Genomic DNA, 16,692 nt, shown 5'->3' on the forward strand with positions numbered 1-16,692 from the left:
TAGCCCTTCCCAAATAACGTTTCCCAAACATGTTCATACCCCAGATACACTTGGCTCTTATTTAGGGCAAGAACTATGGTTGTGTAATTAGTGGCCATGAAAGCCTTCCAGAGTTGAGGGGTGTGTCTTCCCTGTTCTGTTACCCAAACTGGGTCAGGGAAAGCCACAAAGGACTTGTTCCCAGTTACATCCCATGACTGCAAGGTCTCATTCTGTTTCGTCTAACGGCATTGGCTTTGACTGGTCTTACACTCTCTTCTATGTGGGAATATACCTGTGTGGTCAGTAGGTACACAGGGAAATAAATCACTAATTAAGGTTTGATGCAAGTCCCATCCAATACACAGTCTGTGTGCTGCCTTCTGCTATCTGCACAGTCCTGGAAACATTTGTTAATTGTTCACAATCTTTATGGTTGCCTACTGAAAAACAGATGGGCAACCATAGCGAAAGTCCTGCGAAGTTATATTGTAATGTTGTTATCTTGCTGTTGGGCAGGGTCAGGTCAAATTCCTGGCCCACAGTCTTGGAACCATTGCTAGATAAAACTATCTCAGGAAGAACTTCCCCCCAGGAGACAACCCGGGGCCATGGAGGATTAGAGACAAAGGCCCAATGCTGAGACATGCATTGTGAGGCAGCAGGGAGGAGTGAGAGAGTCAGCAGAAGCTGTGTTAGTTGTGCAAGTGGTCTCTTATGGGGGCAGGGACGTCGCCAAGGTTGTCTCTTCCTTCTCCTTTGTTTTGGCTGGCGGGTTGGCAAGGATGGGAGTAGCATGGACTGGGACCCAGATCCTTTGGCCATTTTTCTGTGGAGATACAAACATACCCTGGCCCTATATTATCACTTTCCCAGGGCCCTCCCACCTCCCATGGTGCCCAAGCCACATAATGCACACTTCTGGGTGATCACCAGAGGTTGTAGTGGGGAAGGGGCAATGACGCTTACCCCTAGGAAAATGGCACATGGCGGGAGTCAGAGAATGACAATCAAATTTTAAAAAGTTATATGTAGAGAGTGCTATATCAAGATGCCTTTGTCACAACCGTCCCTTTCCCTTTTCCTGTTTGGCGAGGATTGCCTTGATAGTGAGATCTGCTCATTCCACAATTGCCTGACCAGCGGGATTGTAAGGGAGGCCAGTAACATGTCTGATGCCAAATTCAGCTAAAAACTCCTACGAGGCTTTAGAAACATATGAGGGGACATTATCTGTCTTTAACTCTAGAGGGGGTCCACTAATGGAAAGACAATGGTATAAATGGTTTTCTACATGACTTGCCTTTTCTCCTCCTTGTAGGTTGGCCATCAAAAAACCTGAGAAGGTGTCTGTTGTTACGTGGATGCAGGCTCCAGAAAGATGTGTTACATCCATCTGCCAAATCTCATTTGGTGCCCTTTCTTGGGGGTTCTTTCCCCCAGGAGGTGGCAGGAGATAAGGAATGCAGAGAGTACATTGTTTTACTGTCTAGCTTGTTTCCTAGTAACATGAAATTATGTACATAGAGTCCATGCGTTTTGATAAAATTAAGAGTAAGCTAATGTAGTTCTATGAATATTTGGGGAAAAGTTGAAAAAATTTGAACTTTTGATTAATAGTCACATTATTGTAGATAAAGAGACCTAGGAAGTGAAGAATGAACTGCAATATAGGTAGTGGCCTCTATCTTATAAGAGTTTGTGACTTTTGAAAAAAGTTAAAAAGATCCATATTCTGAGTGTCTTAAAATTAGTTAAAATTTTATAACCTAATAGCTCTGTGTATACTTCAGAGCAAAACAAACTTTTAAGATCAAGATTATTCAGACTAAGTTGGTATAAAAATTTTCTTAAGTAACAAATTCCCTAAGTATGATAAAAAATGGAATTCCTAGATAATTGTAGAATTCTTTAGATATCACAAAGTGTTTTAGTCAAAAGGTATAGCAAAATGTCTTTAAGTAGCATAAATCTCCAAAGATTATTATTAACTTACTAATTTTCTAGTTGATTGTAGAATTATTTAGACATTGAGAGGTGTTTTAGCCAGAAAAGGTATAGTAAATTAATCTGAGCATAGTACTTTAAAAGCTATTAGTTCCAAAATTCCTTCAGCCAATGGGAATATCTTAAGGTGATTTTTAAGTGGTTTGTATAATTTTCTGTACGTTTTCTAATTTTAGGTAAAAAAATATTAAATTTTCCAATAAGCTAACATAAAAAGAGTTCATATCCTTTACTGATTACTTAGTCTGATCATAGGAATCAGGTCTAAGAAGAAAAAAGTAGAAATATGTGAATATGGTCTTAAATGCTTTTTATCTTAAACAGCTATTTTTACCAATCACAGCTTAGAGCTAATTACAGTTAATTTTATTCTCATCTAGCTGTAATAAACAATAAAGGTCTCCTAGGTCTTTTAATACATAAGGGATATCATTTAACATTTTTCTTCCTCAAATTTAACTTATCCTGGTGTAATAGCCAATTCTTATTAATCTTTTGGAACTTTTTGAGCAAGTTAGGTTAATTAAGAATTGCATTCACTAAAACAAATTCCTAACCTAGTCTGCTGATTTTTCCTATACAGATAGTTTCCTGGGGTCTTGACATTATTAAAAAAAAAAATAAGAATTGATATAGACCAGTAGCTGAAAGTTATGCTCCTGCTTTGCTAAATTTCATACGTTCAGGAGGAATGTAATAAAGTCTTTACCTAGTTTCCTCTTTTCCACATACAGTAATCAATTAACATTTCTAGTTTTTAGCATTGAGACACTAAAATAATCAGTTTTAAAAGTGACAGCCAAATTATTTTTAGCTGTAGCAAAAACATTAAACTTAAGATGAATTCAGTTGTATTCCTAGATCACATAAAATCATTGATAAAAAGGATGGATTATCTTATCCAGTACAGACAACTATTGGTTTCTTACCAGTGGCAGGGCTCAGAACTTTTAACAGCCAGTCCTCATGGTAGGTGAAGTCTCTTCCCCCTCCTTCCTTTGCCCAGTGGGGGAAGGTTAAGTTTGCAAGTGTGGGGGAAAGTGGAACTCTTTTCCTAATCTGATCTGGGATGAAAGAAGTTAATAAATCGTATTGAGGTACCCTCTAGACTCAAGGGGGAAGGGACTAACCTCCTTTTGCAACTACAGGTAAATTTGTAACTACCTTGTTTTCTCTATGGCAGATATAAACATTACAAGACAGGATTTAGAAGAAGAACTGATAAAGTAATCATAATTGTTTCTACACAGATTTCTTTCCTCTGTCTTTTTAGTTTCAACAAAAATCAGATAAAAAATTTGTTTTATCTAACACTATTTCTGGCTAACAATAATTATCCAATCTTCACCATATTATAGAATTGCACCACAACTCAGAAAGAACACAACAACACAATGATGTTAGGGTATTAGTTGAATTTTCAAATCATCACATGCAAAATTTATTGATAGAGAATTTAGGCTTTTTACTCCTCTATTCAGAGTTGCAGAGGTTTTGTCTCCTCTTTTCAGAGTTACAAAGTCTGCATTGTGGATTCAGATTGCCTAATAAGTATGGGACAAGGTGCTCTGCTCCCAGGGCTATTGTTTGCAGAGCCCTATATCATGCATCCTCCCTTTCTCTAGATTGAGGAGGGTAATTTATAATCCTTCAGCACTCTCTCCTCTGAGAGACTTTTAAAGAAAGTTTTCAGCTAATTTAACCTGTATTGTGAACTTCAGTGATTCTTAAAATATGTTTTTTTAGAAAGCAAAAGGCTTTTAATGTCCAGTTACAGTGTGGAGAAGCTGGACAAATGCCAGTGGCACCAATCTCCAGACAATATTAGAGTTAAAACTCTTTATTCCTAAACTTTTTCAGATCTTTATATGTTACAATTTTGTCTTAGTGCCAAATGAAATTAACCTTCAGTTGCATCCTGATACACAACACTTTCCTTTTTTAGAAGAGGCAGTAGAGTGGTTAAATGCTTGCTAGTCTGCCCCTTTAATCTGAGGGGGGAAAAATTCCCTTTTTACTTTGTATTATTATTTTTAACAGCTTTTCCCACAATCAAATTTGGCCAGAGTTGGATTGGAGGAAAGGAGGCCCTTACACCTTAAAAATTCTGTTCACATTTTTCATGCAAATAATTTATACCTATCTTAAGCTTTCTACCCATACTCCTCTCATTGCTACATACTTAAACTTTCTTGCTTTTCCTACTGTTATCTTTTTTTTTTTTTGCTGGACTTTGATTAAAGCCCCTTTTAAAACCACACATACCTTATTTCTTTCTAATTCTATCCTGACACTGCTCCTAACCTCTTCGATTTACCATAACCATTTCATAACATGTAAAATAATAAAATACTTTGTTTTCTGGTGAGAAAGAAGGGAGAGGGGGAGTGAAAGTGATAACAACATTTCATGGAAAGTTCGGCAGTGCAGCTGCATTTTAAATCTTACAAAATGACAAATTACTCTCACTCATTCTCACAAAGACACATAAACAAAACAGAAAGACACAGAAAATAACAGAATGGATCACATAGAATTTGTAGGAGATCTCTTGAAAAGTTTAAACAGTTGCTGGCTCTCCAGATAGTAACGGAAGCCAGGTAAGACTTACTTGATAAGATTAGAGACAGCTGAATCACACTGAAGTGTTTGAGCCACCCCTGGTGCTTTCATTTCTGATGTTAAACATATCATTAATATATTCCATATAAAAAAAGGCAGACATGGGGAAATGCCAGAGTCTCTCCTTCATTAGTCCCCTCTCTCCTAGCTGGCTCCCAGTTTACCAAATAGGGATAACATTTCAAGAATTCATATGACTGATTTTTAGTGATAAATAATTCTCTTTCTTTTTATCAATTCAATAAATCACTGCAGGTCCTTAAATGGGAGGTGCAGTCCCTGGCCTTTAACTGCTTATAAAGCTGTCGAGCCAATTTTTTCATTTCCACTGGCTTAATTATATGGAGGAGATTCCCCATTTTCATTTCGAGTCAACCTCAGAATTGCCCTGATCGCTAGGGGCTTCTCCTCTATCTTGGCCACTAGCGTGGGGCTCAGCTAAAATGTCCCTTGTCCCCTGTTTGGGCACCACTTGTCATGACTTGTCGCGATTCTATGAATTCTACCTGAGTCCTACCTCACTCAGGCCTTCAGTGTGCATTCTGGTCATGTCCTGCATGTTCACATAAAGGAGAAGTCAAGCCAGTGGAAATGGAGAAAGGCACAGTTTTATTGGCAAGACAGGTGTGTGGTTACATCTCTCCCTACATCTCTCTCTGCTCCATCATACTTCAGCCCTTAAATCCCCCAAAGTGCACTTGCAGAGATCGTGGACATCTCATGAACAGCTCGAGAGAGAAGGTAGGGGGCCAATCAGAGAACAGGAAGACTGTGTCCGGAATAGCTTGCATACTCCTGTGCACTTACCCTTTGATCCTGAGATAAAGGGTAACAGGGTATTTTCATGATAGCACACAATCTGGACCTCAGCACTTCCTACAGGTTGGGGCTCTCTGACCTCAGATAAGATAAGCACATACCACAAAGTGCCTTGTTACCAGACCTGAACTCAGAGAGGCTGCCTGAGGACAGACCCCAACACCAGAGAACCTGGAATAACACCAAACACAGCACCCCAAGAAAGTAGCAGCAAGAACATCCTGGACATTCCTTCCAGAATGTGGAGTGAGCCTGGCCATGATATCAGATTTATGGGCAGAAAGGAGCCTCAAAGACTAAGTAAAAAATAATGAACCCCACCATAAATGTTACCTTTGTGACAGGGATACACAAAACACAAACCCAGAACAGGAGAATAATTTCAAAACATTACCAAGCAAAGCCTCAAAAAAGAGCACAGAGTTGTCATAATTCAATGAGAATTTCTGGAAATGAGGATGTAAGAATTAAAAGAGCAAATCCATTTTTTAAAAAATTTATGAGAACGGGAGGAAACAAAGGAAAAGTAATGAGAGCTGTGGTAGACTCAAAAAGGGAATTAAAGTCTTACCCCATAGCTATAGAACTTGCCCAAGTAACATACATATATATATGTATATATATATACACACACACATGTATTCTATCATTTAATGATAAAAATGCACATATGTATATAAATACATTTACATATGTGTATAAATAAAATATTTCTGAAAACACTGCCAGGTCTCTTTAGAACTAGAGGTCAATTTAGAAGTAGAAACAATCTATTTGCCTCTAGAAAGAAACGCTCAGAAATAAAAACTCTTAGAATGACCCTAGCCACAATCCAGAGCTTTGAAGTCCAAGAAAAAATACTGCAAGCATCCAGAAAGAATTAAAATACCTAGGAGCCACAGTCAGGATCTCCTGATTTAGCTACCCCTAGTACAAAGGACTAGAGACCTTGGAATATTCCTTAAGACAAAGGCTATCAGTTATCAACAAAGAATGACTTACCCACCATAAATGACTAAAATTCTACATGGGTGATGATGGCACTTTAATGAAATAGAGAACTGCCAGCCATAAGTGATGAAAAAAAGCAGAGCAACACACAAATTTTGAAGAGCAAAGACAAGAGACAAGAGGTACACAAAAAGGGAAAATAATTAAGAAAAAAATAAGGATTAATTGCTTGCATTCTAACGTGCACAGCTGATACACAGATCTCCTTAGAACTATGCTCAGGGGTCATCAGACAGGAAGTCTTGGAGTAGTTATTCTATGTCTCAAGGTTCTTGAAAGTGTGGCAAGGGAAGGTCAGAGAAAGACACCAGGCTGGGGACCAGGGAGAGTGAGGGAAAATGGAGATGTGGAAGTAGAAGTCTCTCTAAAAGTGGATGATCTGGTGGACAGAAAAGCTGTCTCCTCTGAACTAGTCAAAGGAGGAGCTCTCAAAGAGAGATGATGAAATAGGATACACACATCCTAAGACAGGAAGGATTGCTATAAGCATCTCCATGTCCCAGTTGACTTGGAAATGCAGCCAATGGAATGGCCAGAGAAGAGAGTCCTTATGTGGGAGAATGAGCATTCAGGGTTAAGCCCCAGAAATACTCCCATGATTTTGGGCATGTGGTTGTTTATCCTTTGTTGTTGAAAAGGACTGTGCCATCAGGGAGGTGATGTCATGAGGTGGAAATGAATTGGATTGAAGTGAGAGAGAGCTGTGCAAAGTCACCAGCCTCACTTTCTCCTCTGGAGCCATGTGGCCCCAGTGTCCAGGGAGATTGGAGATGACCCTCTTTGGGGAATGCATCCTATGAATGAAGGATGAGCCAAAGCCCTGGCCTGGCTGGCTGGAGAGATCTAGGAAAAGGAAGGAGCTCTGTGCAGGGCTTGGGGAAAACAAAGAACTGCTCACTCAGCCCTCTGGGCCAAGGCTTTGTGTTTGGAAGGTGCTCAGCCTCATCTCCCTGCAGGAAAACACTCCTTTTTGCCACTCTTTGTTTATGATTTCCTTTTCCTTTTTCTTCTTGTCAGTACAAGACTTTGACAGCCCTTTGTGTTTGTCAGACATAAATACCTGTCCCATATGGTACTGGAGGCAGCTGTGTGACAAAGAGCTCTGGAAGAGGGTCTGGCTTGAATGTGGCTTCAGACACTCATTAGATGTGTCCCCAGGGTTGTTCTGGGAAATGTTTCACAACCAGCTCTCTGGGAAGGGGGTTGGAACACAACACAGTTTTACATTTAATGTGCATGTCACCATTTTCTGCATCATTTTCTTAGTAATAATAATTATAGGTGACATTTATGTGGAGCCTTCCACGTGCCAGGCATTGTGCCAAGGGCTTTGCAATTCTGATTTCGTTGGATCCTCACAAGAAGAGGACACTGCGGCCATCAGAGCCAAAGGGACTCGTCACCCATCCATGAAGTGTCTGAGATGGAAGGTGATCTCAGGCCTGGGGCCCCATCAGCTGGCCAGCCTGGCTGCCCCTGGACAACTGACCAAACACTAAGTCAGGCGCTGATCTGGAGCTTTGCAGATATCTGAGGCGTAAACGCGCAGCCTGAACACTGAACCAGCGGCTCTCCCAGGTTGGCAGGAGCCAGCTCCGTACCCTAAGCCCCGTCAGCCTCAGTTTCCTCCTCTGTAAAGTGGGCACAGCAGGAGTGCCCACGTCACGGGTTGGTTTTGAGGAGCAAATGGCCTAACATAGGGAAAGTCTCTTGGCACCATCAGAGGCGACCCCTGGGCGTTGACGTTCAGGCCCTTCCCTGCCCCCGCGGGGACCCTGGGAGTCGGGAACCGAAGGAGGTGGGGAAAGTAAGGCCCTGACCCAGAGGTTCCGGGGCCTGCAAGGCGGGGTCGGGGCCTGGGAGGAGCCTGGCCCCGCCCACTAGGCTACGAGTGGTCCCGCCTTATCCCCTCCCCCACATAGCCTGGTGACGGTGGTTCCGGCTTCTTGGTGTAAAGGTCCCTATTGGCATCCAGCTAATGGAATCAGAGACAGACACCAGGTGGGGCTCGCCAGGCCCTTCATCCTCAAGCCTGGGTCATTTCCAGCCCGGACTACATTTCCCAGAAGGCCGGTCGTTGAAAAAGGAAGCGGTTCTCCCTGGGAAGTCAAGTGGGGGCCCCGCCCCTGGGCTTGTGCCAATCCTCCCGGAGGCCCTGATTGTTCGCTTCCGGTCACGTGCCTTTCTTGACCACGTGCAGGTTCCCTTGGGCCCCTGCTGCCCTGGGGGCGGGGCGAGAGGGGGGGCGCCTGACCCTGCTCCAGGTGCGCGGGCCCGTGAAGCTCCGCCCAGGGGAGGCTGGTAGAGCTCTGTGCAGCCGGCCCCTTGCTTGGGGCTCCCGGGTGGGCGGCCCCTCCTCCCCCGCTGCTCCCGCCCCCACGTTTCCGGGTGCCCTGTGTCTGTGGAGATCGCAGGTCCCAAGTCCAGGTTTACCCTGGGCCCCCGCAGCCCCGCTCCCGGCCTCCCCTCCAGCGCCAGGTGAGCCAGGATCGTCCCGGGACCCCCAGCCCCTGCCCGGCCCTCAGCCCCCGGGCCGCTTCCCTCCCAGATCCCCGCCCTGGGCCCCCACCTCCTAGTCCTGCAGAACCTGGGTCATCCTCGTGGCACCACAGGGGCCCGGAGCCCCAGTAACGGGGACCTTGTTACCCCCCCTCCCTCCCCAGCACCACGGGGGGGCGTGGCCTCTGACTGCCCCCGCCCCTCATCTCTCTTGGCTCCAGGACTTTGGGGCTCCTGCCTGACTGCCCTCCCCTGCAGTGTCTGGGGGCTCCTCTGAGCCTCCTGCCTCTTCAGCTTCCTTTCCTGCGCTGTGTCTTTCCACCAGAGGGCAAGGACTGTCTTTGAATCCCCAGCCCTGAGCGTGATATCTGGCTTATTCACCCCTGACTGCGAGAGGCCCCCCAAAGTCTTAGGGGCTGCTAGGGGCCACCCTGCTACTTTTAGGGACCTGTGTACACATATGTATGTACATACATCCACACATACATGCATACATACGTACATACACATGTACACATAAATATATCTACATTTCCTGATTGTTTTATCAAATTTAGAAGTCTTCCCTTTAGATCTGTCTGGCCTGTTTGAATCTAGGATTAAGCAAAAGAATAGAATTTTAGAACAATTAGCTCTGATAGACCCCTGGAGCAATCTGAATGAGAATAGGATGGAGTATACCTATTACTCACCTGTGCCTGGCACCTTCACAAACCTTGACCATGTAATAGGGCACAGAAACCTCACAGGAATACAGATGAACAAGCCTGTAAAATGCACCTTTTCCAGTCCATAAGTCAGGCAGTGATGGGGAAGGCATCACCAGTCTGCTGCGTTGGTACTGTCTGTTATTTGTAACATTGCAAATGTAGAGAAAGCTTAAGGGGTCCCTAGAACTTGTCTTTTTGAGTTGTCATATCACGGCACCTCCATGTATCTGTTCCTGTTAGCCCTCATGGGTCAGTAATAAGGGAAGGACTGAGAGGCAACCCCCTTTTTGCTGATGTGGGCCTATCCTATTGGCCTTTCATCTCATTACAAAACATATCAATCAAAGGTGCTTCCATCTTGAATCTCTTGCTAATCTGCAGTGACAAGACCTTTACTATTTTGCCACCTAGACATGTTATCAGAAACTTCTTTTAATTCTCTGTCTTGAATTATGCCTCCTTAATTCAGGTAAAAGCCTGAACAAAGTATTGTCCTTTTAAGAATTGATAAGGTCTTTTGGAGTTTCCTTGAAGAGTATGTTAGTGTTGTTATTAATTTTATTATTTTAAAATAATTTAATTTTTACTTTATGGAGCAAAACAGTCATATCCATAACAGTATAATAAAGAAGTTGATTGTATATGAAGTGACAAATATTGTGCAAATACCTGCAAATAAACCAACTTGATATTCCTTTCTAAATACAACAAAATGATCCTGGAAATTTCTTTTTTTTCTTTTTTTTTCTTACATCAGCCCCAGCCCTGGATATGTCCACCATTAGACACAAGATTTATATATAGGCATATATGGATGCATACGTAAGATTATTCCATATATGCTGCTGTTTCTCCATATTATCTTTGGAGGCAGACAGGGCCTTTCTTCATTTGTCCTTTAGAGTTACTTTGGATAGGTATAATAGACAAAATATCTTATTCTCTTACAGTCCTTCTTAAGATACCATTCTTCTTACTGTCTACAGCTTTCCCTCCATTATTTTCTAAAATCAGTGAGCTCCTTGTCTCTTACAATGAAATAGTATTCCAGTGCATTCATGTACCACAACTTCTTTGGGGATTTCTCAGTTGATGGGCATCCCTGCAATTTCCAGTTCAGATGTGGGAGACTGGCTTTAGTGTGAAAGAATTCACTCAGGTGACATTCTGTTTATCCATTGAGAGCTTTGTTTAGTTGAAATCACAAGGAAGGACCTTTGCTATAGGCATGGGGCAGAGGAAAGGTAGAGGTATTGGGGGGAGTAGGCCTATATAGACAGAAAGCTATACAGCCTGCAGATGTTCAGGATGTTGATGTAGTCTTAGGGTTTATGGCAGTTAAAGATTAAGGACAAGTGGGGGTGGAGAGACACAGGTTAAAGGTTAAGGACAAGGGGTCACAGGATAAGGGAGACAAAAGCAGGTCTTTTGGTATAAAGTGAGAAGTTTTATGGTATTTCAGTTACAGGATGAGCTAGAGAATCAGGCTGCCTCAGGAAGGGCCTCAGAAAATACTGGAAAAGCAAATCTTAATATCCTTTTTACCTCCCAGGGCACCATTTATATCCACTTTACAGTCAGAACCCAGGCACTGGCTCCCTGTGTCTGGGCTCCCTGGGGGGATTCCAGGCCTAAGCTCTTCCAGTGAGTCCCAGGAGTCCTCCCCAGCTGCTGGTTAGCCCCCAGGACACAGTCCTCCTGCTTTCCCAGGCTCAGTGTCCCCCTGGAGCCCTTCTGTCACTGCAGTGTCCCTGAGCTGGGTTAGAATGTCTTCCTTCCTGCCCCCACCTGTGCTTCCCTTCCCCAGGCCTCCTGCTCACCTGCCCCCTCTTCTATCAGAGCCCTCAGGCCCCCTGCCAGGAGGCTGAATCCCAGACTGGATTTGACCTCCCAACCTCAAGCCTCCCCTGGTCATTCCCTGGTAGCTCCATCCCAGAACACTCTCCACCCCTAACCTTCCTAAGTTTCCCTCCTCCTGGATCAAGCAGTCAGTCTGTTGTCTAGATAATGTGTATGTGTCTTAGTTGGGGAGAGGGGGTGCAGGGAGGGCAGAGGACCAGCGGGGGAGAGGGCTCTGATTGAGGAGCCACTGAGGCTGTGCCTGGTCTCATTCCACCTGGGATCCCAAGGCCCTTCTGGCTCTTGGTTCTCTGCAGGAGAATGGGGGAGAGGAAGGGGCCATCTTCATTTCCAGGCCTGACACTTCCTATAAGTTGTATTCTCTGCCCTAAGGGCAGGTGTCCCCAGGCCCTGGAAGAAAAGGGAAAGTGTCTGCCCCTTCCCTCTCCAGCTCAGGCTGCAGAGGACCAAGGCCTGGCCAAGCAGGGAGCCTGGAGCCAGGGGAAATGGCCCCTGGGAGCTGCAGATCCCCAGCCCAGGAGAGTGTCCTCTGTCTTCTGACTTGACCAGCATCAGCCAAAGAGGCCATTTCCAGAGACAAACATGATCTTCTGTGTGGCTCCTGTCAACTGTTAGCCAAAGGTTTGGTCCAAAGGAGCAAACATCATCAGAGTCCATCTGAACTGAGGGTTTGTTTGTCCCAAGTGTAACAATATGGGGTCCCTTTCCCAAGGTTTGACCAAGAAACGACCAGAATCAGGCTGTACATGGGCTATAATGGGCTTATTTATTCTCATTAAACCAGACGGTCAGAAAAGAATTCTGAGCTCAGAGTCACAAGTTGAAGGAAGCCCTTTATACCCTTAGAGCAGGCCCAGCTCAGGATGCCTGTGTCAGCCCCAAACTAGTCTCCTCACCTGGGTTAACCCTTATATGAGAAAGGAATTTCTCTTTTTTTGTTTTTGGCTTTTTGGAGGGGTAAGGTAGGGCAGTTGGGATTAAGTGACTTGCCCAAGGTCCAGGGCTAGTTTTTTTGTGTTGAGTGTCAGAGGCTGGATTTGGGCTCAGGTTTTAACTCCAGGGCTGGTGCTCTATTCACTGTGCCACTTAGCTGTCCCAGGAGAAAGGAATTTTCAGTGGGATAGATTGTAAATACAATGAGATAAGAGAATGATAGTGTCCATTTAAATTATAGCCCAGGATGTCTGTGTTCCTCTGGCCATTAACTTCACTCTGTGTGACTGTGTGTGTCTATGTCTGTGTATGTGTGTGTGCATTGTGTCTGTGTGAGTCTTTGTGTGTCTCTGTGTCTGTATGTGTGTATGTGTCTATGTGTCTGTGTGTGCGTGTGTGTGTGTCCTGATTGGCCAGTCTAGGGTTTAGGCCTTTCTCTAGTGGGGGGGCTCGAAATGATTTGGGAGGCATCTGGCTGGTTAATAATCCTTTCCTAAGGGTACAATTGTATGTCCCTTTAGAAATCATTTTTTCAGTTTAAAAGCACAACTTGTAGGGTGATGTCCCCCAAATTCCCAAATGAGAAAAATTAGAAACAAAATAATGACATGAATAATGCTAGAGTTTTTATACATGAAAGCAAATTGCCAAGAAACATCGATTCAGTTGGTTATGTTAGTTAGAATTAGTGTAGACATAAAAGCCACTTTATCCATGTCTCCCTCTGACCCTGTAGGCTGAATGCATTCAGAGGGAACCACAGCGTAATTCTGATCCACTTACATTGAATTCTCATTCTTTCAGCTCCTAAACACATCAGCTGAAACACTAAATTTTAAGGGCTGATCTGTCCTTAGAGGGTCAAACATCCTGATAATGTTCCTGGGACCTGACTTTCCAAGAGCCCCATTGTAATTTAAATTGGGAGAAATGTGCTGACACACCTGACTGCATTTCTGCACAACCTCCATTCTGTAGCTCAGCAGGACTCAGTTTCCCTGTGCATCTCATCCTTGCCTGGAAATCTCCAGGTTGCCTCTTCCTTGCTCTCCCCCTCCCACCTCCTAAAGTCCCCAATCATTCCTGCAATAAGGAATCAGGTGGTAGTGATGGGAAGGAGGAGCTCTCAGAGCTGGCCAGCCTGGTGGGTGAGGCCACCGATGTAATCAGATCCCTGGGGTGGAGTTTGGAGGCCTGGGATGGGTCTAGGTCTAGCTGGCCCTGGGTGTGATTGGAGGAAAGGGCCCAAGCCAGGGCCTCCGGCAGAGGGTGGGAGGACCCTCCCAGAGGGGGCTGGCTGAAACAGGATGTTGGGCTGAGACTGGGCTGCCTTCTTCCTTCCCTTCTAGCCCAGGTGTCTCTGCCTTCTTCCCCCAGAGTTGGGATCAGGCTACCTTCTCCTGGACCTGAGATCTCTGCCTTCTGGACGCCAGCTCTGTGCCTGCAACCTCCAGGTAAGTCTGAGCCAGCCCTTCTTAGACCTGCTGGCTTCTGTTGGCTGTCCCTGCCACTTGGTGAGAGCCTTCCAGGTCAGCCCTGAGCAATCTTCCCTCCCAGGCCTGGCTGCTAGACAAGCTTCCATCCCCTAATTATGTTCCAGACTCCCAAACACTTCCCAAATGACTGGAATCTTCCTCCCCAGACTTAACATTGGGTCACCCTTTTCCAAAACTCAAACCTTACCCACAGGACCTAGGAATCCTGTCTCCCTGCCCCCAGCTTTTGATTGGAGATTCAGATGTTCTCCCTTCACTTCAAGCCCCTTGTAAGGACCTGAAGTTCTTCCCGTTCTGAGGACCCCACTTTGGACACAGGAACCCAGACTCCTGTCTGACCCCCCTCACCTGGACCCACAGACCCTAGGCTGCTTACCTATCAGATCCTGTGCTCTGGCTTCCTGTGTCTGGTCTCCCTTGAGGAATTCCACTCCTAACCTCTACCAAAGGGTCCCAGAAGTCCTCCCCTGTGACTAATTAGACCCCAGGACACAGTCTTCCTGCTTTCCCAGGCTCAGTGTCCCCCTGGAGCTCTTCTCTCACAGCAGTGTCCCTGAGGTCGCTACCATGAGCTGGGTTAGAATGTCTTCCTCACAGCCCCTATCTGTGCTCCCCTTCCCCAGACCTCCTGCTGACCTGCCCCCTCTTTTTTCAGAGCTCTCAGGCCCCCTGCCAGGGGGCTGAATCCTGGACTGAATTTGGTCTCCCAGACTCAGGTTTCCCCTGGTCTTTCCCTAGAACCTCCATCTCAGAGCCCTCCCATCCCCAATTTCCCTAACTTCCCTCCTCCCTAGATCAAGCAGTCAGTATATTATCTAGATAACGTGTGTGAGTTAGTTGGGGAGAGGGGAGGCAGGGAGGGCAGAGGACTAACTAGGGGGAGATCTCTGCTTCAGGAGCCATTGAGGCTCTGACTACTCTCATCCTACCTGGGATCACAATCCTGTTTTGTCTCTGGGTTCTCTGAAGGTGCCAAGGACAGAGCCTGACCCTTTGTTAATCTCTTTGTAGGTCTGCCTTTTGAACTGGTAGAAAAGGGTAAGTGTCTGCCCCTCTGGGATCCTTTTCCCTCCCCAGCTCAGGCAGCAGAAGAACAAGACCTGGCCCAAGCAGGGAGCCTGGAGCCACAGGGAAAGGCCCTTGGGAGCTGCAGACGCCCAGCCCAGGTGAGTGCACTCTGCCCTTAGACTGGACTAACATCAGCCAAAGAGGCCATTTCCATAGACCCAGAAGATTGTCTGTGAGCCTGGCTGTCCCCTCCCTGAGGATTGTTTCTTTTATAAAATAGGCAGGAAATTGAAAATAGTAGTAACAACACTGCCCTGCTCTCTCCTTCTGTGTTTTCAATTGATTCTTGGCACTTTGGCGTCACAAGCACTAACCATCCCCACTCCCCCATCCAATTGCTGCCCTACTGTGGGCTTTTTGTAAGGTTTCCCTCCTGATCCCTAAGGCACAAGGACAACCACTTCCCTCATTCCTCTGCCCTGTAGGGATCTTCTCCTTGCTCTCTGTATCCATGCCTAGCACCTCTCTCCCCATTCCTGTAGAACTCTCCCCCCTCCCCTTTGCCTCTTTGGCCAAGCTCCCCTGCCAGACCTTGAAGGCAGGATGCTCTGCTTGTCCTCCAGGGTCTGAGCTGCACCAACACTTTAAGTGTCTGGGGCACACTGACCCCTCCTGTCTTGTAGCTCTTTGACTGGTAAGGGCACACTGAGAGGGTTGAAAGGAGCCAATATTATGATCTGGGTTGGGCTGCAGGGATCCTGTCTCCTGCATGCTCTGGTCCAGTGTTATTGGAAAATATCCCAACTCAAGAACACAGGCGAAATTGACTTCTGGTCACACTCACAGGTTCAAAGGTTCTCAGCAGAGCTGCTTGGACCAGGCCAAAGAAAAGAGTTCCTTCTTTAGCCCTTAGTGTATTAGCTTTTGTCAAGGGCCTTCCCTTGTTAGAGAGGATATAGGAAAAGGGCTGAGTTTGGGGAACTGTTCAAAGTCCTGGGAGTTTTCTTTTCCAGCAGAGGAAAAGGGGAGGTACAGAAGGAGACCCTCAGTTCTTGTCAGAGAGGCATCGGGCACAAAGGCAAAGACAAAATGGAGTGACTTACTTTCTCCCCCACATCCTCTTATGACCATCTTCACAGCAGCCCTGTAGGGGTTATTATCATCCTTATTTCACAGTTCAAGAAACTGAGGCAGAGTTAGGACAGAGTAAGTCTTTGTGGCTTAGCAGGTCACACAACTGATGAGTGTCTGAGGCTGGATTTGAACTCAGACCTTCATGATCTTTCACCATTTCCTGGCTCCCCCAGCATTGTTTTATGTGCCCATCTTCCCACAACCCCGCCAGCACTGACAGCTGCCATTTTTCGTCATTTTTCTCAGTTTTGGAGAGTATGAAGTGAAGCCTCAGTGTCGTTTTGGTTTGCTTGTATTCATGGTTTGGGGCATTTTTTCCCGTGGTTGGGAAAACTTGGCAGGTCTTTTGAGAATTCTTTGTTCATATCCTTTGATCATTTATCTATTGGGGAATAGCTATTTGTTGTTGTTTTTTAATTATTTAAATCAGGTCTGTCTCTTAATGATATTCCTCAGGATTTTCTTAGCAGAGATATTAAAGTGGTTTGCCATTTCCTTCCCCAGGAACTGAGGCAAACAGGTTTAAGTGACTTCCCCAGGGTCATATTGCTGGTGTCAGAGGTTCAATGAAACTCAGGTCTTCCTTACTCTTGATGTGGTGCTCTCTCTACTGG

At 45.4% G+C, this 16,692-nt stretch overlaps 2 pseudogenes; one reads left to right on the plus strand and one right to left on the minus strand.

Annotated features, from left to right (window-relative positions):
* Positions 1-16,692, minus strand: part of LOC138173106 (zinc finger protein 850-like) — a 784,878-nt pseudogene that overhangs the window by 188,430 nt on the left and 579,756 nt on the right.
* Positions 13,758-16,692, plus strand: part of LOC138173090 (zinc finger protein 850-like) — a 56,870-nt pseudogene continuing 53,935 nt past the window's right edge.

Source organism: Petaurus breviceps, unplaced genomic scaffold (assembly GCF_028583685.1).
Source record: "Petaurus breviceps papuanus isolate PSGF00001 unplaced genomic scaffold, PetGlider_PUasm1.0 563, whole genome shotgun sequence".
In the NCBI taxonomy this organism is placed as follows: Eukaryota; Metazoa; Chordata; class Mammalia; order Diprotodontia; family Petauridae; genus Petaurus; species Petaurus breviceps.